This window comes from Canis aureus, chromosome 25 (genome assembly GCF_053574225.1).
Source record: "Canis aureus isolate CA01 chromosome 25, VMU_Caureus_v.1.0, whole genome shotgun sequence".
Lineage (NCBI taxonomy): Eukaryota > Metazoa > Chordata > Mammalia > Carnivora > Canidae > Canis > Canis aureus.
In genome coordinates, this window is record NC_135635.1 from 33729334 (window position 1) to 33741444 (window position 12111).

General features: G+C 41.7%; 1 long non-coding RNA gene across 1 annotated transcript in view; it reads left to right on the forward strand.

The window, feature by feature from the left end:
- Positions 1-649: 649 nt before the first annotated feature.
- LOC144297659 (uncharacterized) overlaps positions 650-12111 on the forward strand; it is a 50532-nt gene continuing 39070 nt past the window's right edge. The window contains exon 1 of the long non-coding RNA XR_013364610.1: positions 650-768. This is a non-coding gene — a long non-coding RNA (uncharacterized LOC144297659). The remainder of the gene's footprint in view (positions 769-12111) is intronic.

Sequence of the window (12111 nt, forward strand, 5' to 3'; positions counted from 1 at the left end):
AATGCAATCTGTCACACCTACCCTATGATCCAGCAGTTCCACGCCAAGGTATTTACCCAAGAGAAATAAAAAGTATATGTCCCCCAAAATACTTGTACATGAATATTCATAGCAGCATTATTCAAAATATTTGCATTCACTCAAATGTCCCTCAGCAGGAAAATGGATAAACTAATTGAAACATATTCATATAATGGAATAAAATTCAGCAAGAACAAAGAATGGATTACTGACACACAATAATCTGAATGATTTTCAGAGACATTATTCTGAGCAAAAGAATGAAAGAGTATGTCTGTATTACTCCATTTATATTAAGTTCTAGAACAGGCAAAACTAATCTTTTATGAAAATACAAATCAGAAAAAATAATGGCTTATAGGAGATAGCAGTATTGACTAGGAAAGAGCAGGAGGGAATTCTGGAATGATGGCTAAATATCTTGATGAGTATAAGATACTTATAGACATAGATACATGCATTTGCCAACACTTAATGAATTTGTACACTTGAGGTCTTCACATTTGCACTGTTTACATATTTTACCTAAAAATGTAAACAAATTTTGAACTCTAATTAGTAAGTTTAGTTTTAGCAGTTGTACAGATTAAGAATTCTAGAACTACTTTCTGTTTATTCCAGGCTTGAAAAAAAATGAGTAAATATATTGAAGATCATGAGAGTCAAGCTTCTTACTGTTGGAGAAAAGAATCATACATATAAAAAGTGGAGGAAGAATGTGTCCTGTAGCACACATGATTTTACTAGGTATGTATATATTAATCTATCTTTCTATCATATACATGCATATATTCTAGTTTTGTCTCCTGAGAGAGGAGGAAAGGAATTCAAAAGTTTTTTCAGATATAAATAGATATTTATTAAACTGCCCCAATGAGTAAAGACAGAGAGAAGGAAGGATTTAGAAAATCATCACTAATATTAAAACCACTGGGTGAAAATTTGGTGAAAGACAGGATAGTTCCCATATTCTCAAACCATTTCCCCATAAATTACTTATCAGTTGCAAGAGAAGAAATAGTAACTTAATGGAAATGAAAACTGGCAAATGCCACCTTAACTAAATAATCAAAGTTAATATCCCACCAGTATTGGGACGAACTGACATCACAGACCTGCAAAAATGATATTCCAGCCCAAACTGCCAATCTTGAATTTACTGACAAGGAAACATCAGACAAACCCAGACTGTGTTACATTCTACAAAATAAGTAGCCTGTACTCTGAAAAAATGTTAAGGTCAAGCAAGACAAAGGAAAGCAGAGGAACTATTTCAGATTAAAGAAGCTAAAGAGGGATGACAACTGAATGCAATGTATAATCCTGGGCTATACCTTGGACTACGGAAAATGAATCTTATAAAGAAAATTATTGGGAAGATGAATAAAACTTGAATATGGATTTTGTGTTAAATATAACTATTATATCAATATTAAATTTCTAAAGTTTGACTATTGTATTGTGGTTAGTTAAGAGAATGTTCTTTTTATGAGGAAATATGGAAATACACAATGAAGTATTTAGTTGTAGAGGGTCATGATGCCTGAACTAATCTGACATGGTTTACAGATGGAAACCAAACATGCATAAGGAAGGATAGAGAAAGAGGCAAAATATAAATAATTAGCTTGGATATGGGACATATGGAATTATACAATTGTTACAACTTTTCTGGAAAGTTTGAAATTATATGTAAATAAAATAAGTCTAAATCAAGACTGGGAAGAAAAAAGTGATCACTTCTAAAGAGGTGTAATGAGTCAATGAAACAGACCATGGAAAATCATTGAAATGATTGTGTTACTTGTAGATTTCTAATGGAGAAACTAAATGAATAATGATTTTATAAATGAAAGAGTGCACCATGAGGGATGGAAAAGATGGGGTTGGAGAACTAGATAACGAACAGTATTAAGTTTGGTTGCTAGTAGAACATCTGGGTTGAACTATGCATCAGGCAGATGACTGGACTAGTCTGAGGCTCCTTTGTGCAATGACCCTATGTGACTCAGTAATACCTCAAGTAGAGGAGGAAGGAAGAAGCCCCAAATCACTTGCTCACTTTATTCCATTTACTGCAGCCTGACTCAGTCATTCCAGGGTACAAACCTGGACTATAGCTCCAGTGACCACTTTGTGAAATCAAGAGGTGTTTGAGGAAGACAAGGACTTGATGATGGGGCAAGAATGAGTGCTTGTTAGTACAGCAGATGTAGCATGGAGCACATTTCCCCAGGACTAATATGGGCTCTTCCAACACAGCTATTCCTGGAAGACCTCTCTTCTCCATCACCTCTCTTGTCTCATCCTCTCATCCAATCCACTCCCCAACCTCAACTCAGGAGGAAAAACTGGACCTATGAGCCTGAGGTCCTTCAGATAGACATAGATTCTGACCAGTATGAATAGAACATTTCCTTGGGTCCCATGAACTTCTTTAAAAAAAAAAGTCTTACAGAACTCAATTCATCTGTTGTTGTTGTTGTTGTTGTTTCATCTGGTTTAATAAAGGCTTTAACTCTCACTGTCTATGCCCAGTTCCCTCATGGTGAACCCCCCTTAGTTGTGGAATTCATCACAGCAGTGTCATGATGACGTACATTGCCTCCAACTCAGCACTTTTTGGGTTTTTACTGTATGCTAAACACACAGGCTACTTTCTAGCCAGGTCCAGAACTCTGCAATACCACTGAGCTACAAGTTTATTCTAGCTGTTTTTAAAACATATTATGAAATATTTTAGATGCACAAAAATTCTGTAAAGAAGAATATGAGATTCTATGTATTAATTTTATTTTAACACATGACAAACTTTTCAGTTTAAAATGACACTTGACTGTGAGCTCACAGTTCTATAGCATGGCTGGGTTCACTGCTCAGGATCTCACACTGAAATCAAGGCATCGGTTTGCTATTCACTATTCATCTCATCTATGGCTCAGGGTCCTCCAAGCTCATCCAGATTGTTAATAGAATTCAGTTCCTTGCAATTGTAGGACAGAGATCTCCATTTCCTTGCTGGCTGTCAACTGGGACCAGGAATCAGGAAATAGAAGCCATTCTCAGCTTGTTGCCACAACAAAGGCATCCCCTCATGCCAAATCCCTCTGATGCTTCAGATCTTTCTCACCAGGATGAGTTCAGCTGATTACCTTAGGTCCATTTAGGATCATGTTATTTTAAGGCCTATCTTAAAGTCAACTGATTTGGGACCTTAATTACATTTACAAAATCCCTTCACAGCAGAACTTCAATTAGTGTTTGGATAACTGGGAAGCGGTATGTGTACAACCAGGTGGTGAGAATCTGGAGGCCCCTCTTAGAATTCTGCCTACCACACCATGAATTCACCATTCAGTTCCAGAAAGAAAATATTCTAATGAATTCATGCCTCTATGCACCCCTTCCCTCCCCACCATATTGTTTTCCATTTCTCAATGCTTTTTTTTACATGTATATGTATCTCTAACCAATGTAGAGTCATTCTTTTGCATTTTTTATTTTTTTTTAATTTTTTTAATTTATTTTTATTGGTGTTCAATTTACTAACATACAGAATAACCCCCAGTGCCCGTCACCCATTCACTCCCACCCCCCGCCCTCCTCCCCTTCTACCACCCCTAGTTTCGTTTCCCAGAGTTAGCAGTCTTTACGTTCTGTCTCCCTTTCTGATATTTCCCACACATTTCTTCTCCCTTCTCTTATATTCCCTTTGACTATTATTTATATTCCCCAAATGAATGAGAACATATAATGTTTGTCCTTCTCCGACTGACTTACTTCACTCAGCATAATACCCTCCAGTTCTATCCACGTTGAAGCAAATGGTGGGTATTTGTCATTTCTAATAGCTGAGTAATATTCCATTGTATACATAAACCACATCTTTATCCATTCATCTTTCGTTGGACACCGAGGCTTCTTCCACAGTTTGGCTATCGTGGCCATTGCTGCTATAAACATCGGGGTGCAGGTGTCCCGGCGTTTCATTGCATTTGTATCTTTGGGGTAAATCCCCAACAGTGCAATTGCTGGGTCGTACGGCAGGTCTATTTTTAACTCTTTGAGGAACCTCCACACAGTTTTCCAGAGTGGCTGCACCAGTTCACATTCCCACCACAGTGTAAGAGGGTTCCCTTTTCTCCGCATCCTCTCCAACATTTGTGGTTTCCTGCCTTGTTAATTTTCCCCATTCTCACTGGTGTGAGGTGGTATCTCATTGTGGTTTTGATTTGTATTTCCCTGATGGCAAGTGATGCAGAGCATTTTCTCATGTGCATGTTGGCCATGTCTATGTCTTCCTCTGTGAGATTTCTGTTCATGTCTTTTGCCCATTTCATGATTGGATTGTTTGTTTCTTTGCTGTTGAGTTTAAGAAGTTCTTTATAGATCTTGGAAACTAGCCCTTTATCTGATATGTCATTTGCAAATATCTTCTCCCATTCTGTAGGTTGTCTTTGAGTTTTGTTGACTGTATCCTTTGCTGTGCAAAAGCTTATCTTGATGAAGTCCCAATAGTTCATTTTTGCTTTTGTTTCTTTTGCCTTCGTGGATGTATCTTGCAAGAAGTTACTATGGCCGAGTTCAAAAAGGGTGTTGCCTGTGTTCTTCTCTAGGATTTTGATGGAATCTTGTCTCACATTTAGATCTTTCATCCATTTTGAGTTTATCTTTGTGTATGGTGAAAGAGAGTGGTCTAGTTTCATTCTTCTGCATGTGGATGTCCAATTTTCCCAGCACCATTTATTGAAGAGACTGTCTTTCTTCCAATGGGTAGTCTTTCCTCCTTTATCGAATATTAGTTGCCCATAAAGTTCAGGGTCCATTTCTGGATTCTCTATTCTGTTCCACTGATCTATGTGTCTGTTTTTGTGCCAGTACCACACTGTCTTGATGACCACAGCTTTGTAGTACAACCTGAAATCTGGCATTGTGATGCCCCCAGATACGGTTTCTTTTTTAAAATTCCCCTGGCTATTCGGGGTCTTTTCTGATTCCACACAAATCTTAAAATAATTTGTTCTAACTCTCTGAAGAAAGTCCATGGTATTTTGATAGGGATTGCATTAAACGTGTATATTGCCCTGGGTAACATTGACATTTTCACTATATTAATTCTACCAATCCATGAGCATGGAATATTTTTCCATCTCTTTGTGTCTTCCTCAATTTCTTTCAGAAGTGTTCTATAGTTTTGAGGGTATAGATCCTTTACATCTTTGGTTAGGTTTATTCCTAGGTATCTTATGCTTTTGGGTGCAATTGTAAATGGGATTGACTCCTTAATTTCTCTTTCTTCAGTCTCATTGTTAGTGTATAGAAATGCCACTGACTTCTGGGCATTGATTTTGTATCCTGCCACGCTACCGAATTGCTGTATGAGTTCTAGCAATCTTGGGGTGGAGACTTTTGGGTTTTCTAGGTAGAGGATCATGTCATCGGCGAAGAGGGAGAGTTTGACTTCTTCTTTGCCAATTTGAATGCCTTTAATGTCTTTTTGTTGTCTGATTGCTGAGGCTAGGACTTCCAGTACTATGTTGAACAGCAGTGGTGAGAGTGGACATCCCTGTCTTGTTCCTGATCTTAGGGGAAAGGCTCCCAGTGCTTCCCCATTGAGAATGATATTTGCTGTGGGCTCTTCATAGATGGCTTTTAAGATGTTGAGGAATGTTCCCTCTATCCCTACACTCTGAAGAGTTTTGATCAGGAATGGATGCTGTATTTTGTCAAATGCTTTCTCTGCATCCAATGAGAGGATCATATGGTTCTTGGTTTTTCTCTTGCTGATATGATGAATCACATTGATTGTTTTACGGGTGTTGAACCAGCCTTGTGTCCCAGGGATAAATCCTACTTGGTCATGGTGAATAATTTTCTTAATGTACTGTTGGATCCTATTGGCCAGTATCTTGTTGAGAATTTTTGCATCCATGTTCATCAGGGATATTGGTCTGTAATTCTCCTTTCTGGTGGGGTCTTTGTCTGGTTTTGGAATTAAGGTGATGCTGGCCTCATAGAACGAATTTGGAAGTACTCCATCTCTTTCTATCTTTCCAAACAGCTTTAGGAGAATAGGTATGGTTTCTTCTTTAAACGTTTGATAAAATTCCCCTGGGAAGCCATCTGGCCCTGGACTCTTGTGTCTTGGGAGGTTTTTGATGACTGCTTCAATTTCCTCCCTGGTTATTGGCCTGTTCAGGTTTTCTATTTCTTCCTGTTCCAGTTTTGGTAGTTTGTGGCTTTCCAGGAATGCGTCCATTTCTTCTAGATTGCCTAATTTATTGGCGTATAGCTGTTCATAATATGTTTTTAAAATCGTTTGTATTTACTTGGTGTTGGTAGTGATCTCTCCTTTCTCATTCATGATTTTATTAATTTGAGTCTTCTCTCTCTTCTTTTTAATAAGGCTGGCTAATGGTTTATCTATCTTATTAATTCTTTCAAAGAACCAACTCCTGGTTCTGTTGATCTGTTCCACAGTTCTTCTGGTTTCGATTTCGTTGAGTTCTGCTCGAATCTTTATTAACTCCCTTCTTCTCTTGGGTGTAGGATCTATTTGCTGTTTTTTCTCTAGCTCCTTTAGGTGTAAGGTTAGCTTTTGTATTTGAGTTCTTTCCAGTTTTTGAATGGATGCTTGTATTGCGATGTATTTCCCCCTTAGGACTGCTTTTGCTGCATCCCAAAGATTTTGAACGGTTGTATCTTCATTCTCATTAGTTTCCATGAATCTTTTTAATTCTTCCTTAATTTCCTGGTTGACCCTTTTATCTTTTAGCAGGATGGTCTTTAACCTCCACGTGTTTGAGGTCCTTCCAAACTTCTTGTTGTGATTTAGTTCTAATTTCAAGGCATTATGGTCTGAGAATATGCAGGGGACGATCCCAATCTTTTGGTATCGGTTCACACCCGATTTGTGACCCAGTATGTGGTCTATTCTGGAGAAAGTTCCATGTGCGCTTGAGAAGAATGTGTATTCAGTTGAGTTTGGATGTAAAGTTCTGTAGATATCTGTGAAATCCATCTGGTCCAGTGTATCATTTAAAGCTCTCGTTTCTTTGGAGATGTTGTGCTTAGAAGACCTATCAAGTATAGAAAGAGCTAGATTGAAGTCACCAAGTATAAGTGTATTATTATCTAAGTATTTCTTCACTTTGGTTAATAATTGATTTATATATTTGGCAGCTCCCACATTCGGGGCATATATATTGAGGATTGTTAAGTCCTCTTGTTGAATAGATCCTTTAAGTATGATATAGTGTCCCTCTTCATCTCTCACTACAGTCTTTGGGGTAAATTTTAGTTTATCTGATATAAGGATGGCTACCCCTGCTTTCTTTTGAGGACCATTCGAATGGTAAATGGTTCTCCAACCTTTTATTTTCAGGCTGTAGGTGTCCTTCTGTCTAAAATGAGTCTCTCGTAGACAGCAAATAGATGGGTCCTGCTTTTTTATCCAGTCTGAAACCCTGCGCCTTTTGATGGGGTCATTAAGCCCGTTCACATTCAGAGTTACTATTGAGAGATATGAGTTTAGTGTCATCATGATATCTATTCAGTCCTTGTTTTTGTGGAATGTTCCACTGAACTTCTTCTTAAAGGGGAATTTTAAGAGTCCCCCTTAAAATTTCTTGCAGAGCTGGTTTGGAGGTCACATATTCTTTTAGTTGCTGCCTGTCTTGGAAGCTCTTTATCTCTCCTTCCATTTTGAATGAGAGCCTTGCTGGATAAAGTATTCTTGGTTGCATGTTCTTCTCATTTAGGACCCTGAATATATCCTGCCAGCCCTTTCTGGCCTGCCAGGTCTCTGTGGAGAGGTCTGCTGTTACCCTAATACTCCTCCCCATAAAAGTCAGGGATTTCTTGTCTCTTGCTGCTTTAAGGATCTTCTCCTTATCTTTGGAATTTGCAAGCTTCACTATTAAATGTCGAGGTGTTGAACGGTTTTTATTGATTTTAGGGGGGGATCTCTCTATTTCCTGGATCTGAATGCCTGTTTCCCTTCCCAGATTAGGAAAGTTTTCAGCTAGAATTTGTTCAAATACATATTCTGGCCCTCTGTCCCTTTCGGCGCCCTCGGGAACCCCAATTAAACGTAGGTTTTTCTTCCTCAGGCTGTCGTTTGTTTCCCTTAATCTGTCTTCATGGTCTTTTAATTGTTTGTCTTTTTCCTCAGTTTCCCTCTTTGCTATCAACTTGTCTTCTATGTCACTCACTCGTTCTTCCACCTCGTTAACCCTCGTCGTTAGGACTTCTAGTTTGGATTGCATCTCATTCAATTGATTTTTAATTTCTGCCTGATTAGCTCTAAATTCTGCAGTCATGAAGTCTCTTGAGTCCTTTATACTTTTTTCTAGAGCCACCAGTAGCTGTATAATAGTGCTTCTGAATTGGCTTTCTGACATTGAATTGTAATCCAGATTTTGTAACTCTGTGGGAGAGAGGACTGTTTCTGATTCTTTCTTTTGAGGTGAGGTTTTCCTTCTAGTCATTTTGCTCAGTGCAGAGTGGCCAAAAGCAAGTTGTATTGGGAAAAAGAGAAAAAGAGAGGAGAGAAAGAAGGAAAGAAAAGAGAAAGAGAAAAAAAAACGAAAAAAAAAAAGAAAAAGAGAAAGAAATAGAAAGGAGAAAAAAAAGGGGGTGGGGGAAGGAAACAAATCAAAAAGCAAAAAAAAAAAAAAAGAACCACCGGGGAGTATCTTCTGATTCTGTGTACTTTAAGTCCCTTGGCTTCTCCTGGAAGTTGTCCGTCTAGCTGGTCTTCTGGGGGAGGGGCCTGTTGTGCTGATTCTCAGTTGTGAGCACTTGGGGGAGCTGCTGTGCCCCTGCCTGGTGCAGGGCTCAGTGGGGGTTGTTTACCCGGTGCGGCCCCAGGAGCAACAGCCCCAGTGGCGGGGCCAGCTCTGGAACCATGGAGTCAGCTCCTGCAGTAGCTCCAGAGCTCTCCGTCTGCAGGGCCTGGAGGCTCCGGGGCGGGGCCGCTGATCTGCTCAGCTCGGGGCAGGAGCGTCCTTGCTGTCCTGGGCCCTCCCGGCCTCTGCCTGTCCCGGGGGAGGCCGGATCCTGAGCTGTGTCCCGGCGCCCTGTGCTCCGGAGCCTGCGCTGGTGGATTCGCGCTCCCGGGCCGCGCAACCCCCTCCGCGGAGCTGCCGCCCGACCCCTCCGAGCTGCTCCTGGAACCGCGCAGCCCCCTCCGCACGGAGCCTCTTCCTCTGCCCGAGCCCCTCCGAGCTGCTCCCGGGGCCGCGCAGCCCCCTCCGCGGAGCCGCCCCCGAGCCCCCCCGAGCTGCTCCCGCCCCGAACCCCCTCCGCGGAGCCGCCCCCGAGCCCCCCGAGCTGCTCCCGCCCCGAACCCCCTCCGCGGAGCCGCCCCCGAGCCCCCCGAGCTGCTCCCACCCTGCAGCCCCCTCCGCGGAGCCGCCCCCGAGCCCCCCAGCTGCTCCCGCCCCACAGCCCCCTCCGCGGAGCCGCCCCCGAGCCCCTCCAGCTGCTCCGGGTCCCCCGTGCGCGCTGCAGCCCTTAGGGAGCTTGGCGCACTCTCCCGGGGCGCAGGTGTCTGTTACTGTCCCAGGGAACCCGAGGGCATCCCCGCCCTCCTGGGTCCTGCTCCAGCTCCCCACGAGCCCCTTTCCGCCCGGGAAGGGGGAAGGTCGGTGCAGCTCCTGCGTCTCCGGGACGGGGCTCTCCTGTCCTGGGGACACTCGCCCCGGCCTCAGCCCGGCTCCTCGCGGGGCCCCTCCCCCTTGGAGGCCTTTTGTTTCTTTATTTCTTTTTCCCCGTCTTCCTACCTTGATAGATGCGCGAACTCCTCTCACAGTAGCATTCCAGCTGTTCTCTCTTTAAATCTCAGGCCGAATTGATAGATTTTCAGGATAATTTGAAGGTTTTCTAGGTAATTTGGTGGAGACAGGTGATTTGGAGACCCTACTCTTCCGCCATCTTGCTCCTCCCCTCTCTTTTGCATTTTTTAAACTCAACATATTCTTCTACAACTTTTTGTTTTAGTTTTCCCTCAGCATTACATTCACGAAATGTATCCATATTGATTTGCATAACGTTAGTTCATTTATTTTCACTGATGTATAGTATTTCATTGTTTGACTATATCATGATTCATTCATTCTTCCACTAACAAACGCATAGATTATTTTCAAATCTTTGTCATTATGGATGCTGCTGCTATGCGCATTGCTATATATGTATGTGAATATATGCCTAGGAGAACAGTTGCTGGGTCATAGGAGATGTACATCTTCAACTTCTCTACTCATCACCAAATTGTTCTCCAAAGTAATTGTACCAATTTGCATACTCATTCTAGCTACTAGTTATTAGTAATACAAATGGCCAACTTGTGCATTTTTTATGCAGCAAGTAATTTCTGTACATGTACTATTGTATTTTATTATCACAAACTTATGAAAAAGATCTCATTATTATACGTATTTTACCGATGAGAAAACTGAGACTCAGGATAAGTATCTTTCCAAAGTCACATAGTGATAAAGCCAGGATTCAAATCCATCAACCTGAATCCAAAGACTTTGCTCTTAATCACTACACAACACTGACTCCTTTTCCCCCTTTGAAAATGAGACAGAATGCAGGAGGAAAGGGAGAAACAGAATAGGAATGAGATTCAAATGTGTGTCCCCAGCCCCCACCATCACCACCACTTCTCTTCTCATCCACACATTCTTGGAACTCCTCTATCTCCTGGAATATGAGGCATAAAATCTTCTCATGTAGAAAAAGTTCAAATATGAGATCATTTTCTTTAATAGGACTATAGACCCACAGCACGCCCTGAGAAGAGTACTATTCTGGGGTCAAGCCAGTCTTCATTTGAATCACATTCTACCATTAGCCAGGTGATTTTTGAGCAAGTCCATTAACTTTTCAAGTCATCAGTTTGTTCATCTATAGAATGGAATAATAATAATAGCTACTGAACAATCTGCAAGATGAGATAAATGAAAACATCTTGCACTGAGCCTAGCATATAAAAGGCACTCAATAAATTGTGAGTTGAATCTTTGGGAGTGGGAGGTTTCAAAGTCTCAGAAGTTCTCTTTAGTCTTTGAGATCTGGAGAAGCTGGGCATCAATGGTGCAATGACCCATTCACAATAGAAATGGGCCCAGCACTGTCAGCAGGTCTGGCGGGAGTGGGGGCAGTGAGCAGGGAGTGCAGCAGTTAGATAACTGTAAGAAGTGTGATGAGTCACATGGCACACATGATCACGGGAACTCTGAGCCAGGTAGTGGAATACGGCTAGCTGTAAACTCCGATCTGTGGTCCACATCACTGCAGAATGCAAGTCCACATCCTTACACACAGAGGAAAGGCAGTGTGTGTGATTGTGCCTGATTTTATAGGGAGAGATTGAAGGACAGGAAGGGCCCAAAGATAAAAAGCATTGCCATTTACTTTAGCTGAGGTCATAGATATGCTAACAATGTCCATAGCGCAGTCAGGGTTCACTTTTCTAAGGCAGCTTCTCAAAGATACGACTCATAAATGCACACATAGGAGTTTGTTTAATCTACAAACTACCTCTTCTTAAAAGGAGTGTTGGATGGAGGCTGAATTAGGCTAACTTCTGTGCATCCAGCTCTGTGATTGGTACCACGTTAAAAAGCAAAGTGAGCAAGACCTGGCACTGGCTCTCAGGGAGGCTGGCTCCTGCTCTGTCTAGTGCCATCCTTGATGCAGGTCCCCACAGTGTTGTGCTCTGGATTCCTATTCCTCCAGGACTCATTTCCCTCCTGGAAGAGGCTCATCTCAGGAATGAAGAAGCCCTCTGAGCATGTAAGATGAATGGCTCATTATCTTGCTCCTGGCTAAAATGTGTCTCCTCTGGGAAATGAACAAGGAGTGGTAGAAAAGGAGGTGGGCGGGGGGTGGGGGTGAGGGGTTACGGGCACTGAGGGGGGCACTTGATGGGATGAGCACTGGGTGTTATTCTATATGTTGGCAAATTGAACACCAATAAAAAATAAAATAAAATAAAAAATAAAATAAAATAAAATGTGTCTCCTCATTAAGGAATACTACTAACACTGAGAATCTAGGGTAAACAAGGGAGGTGAG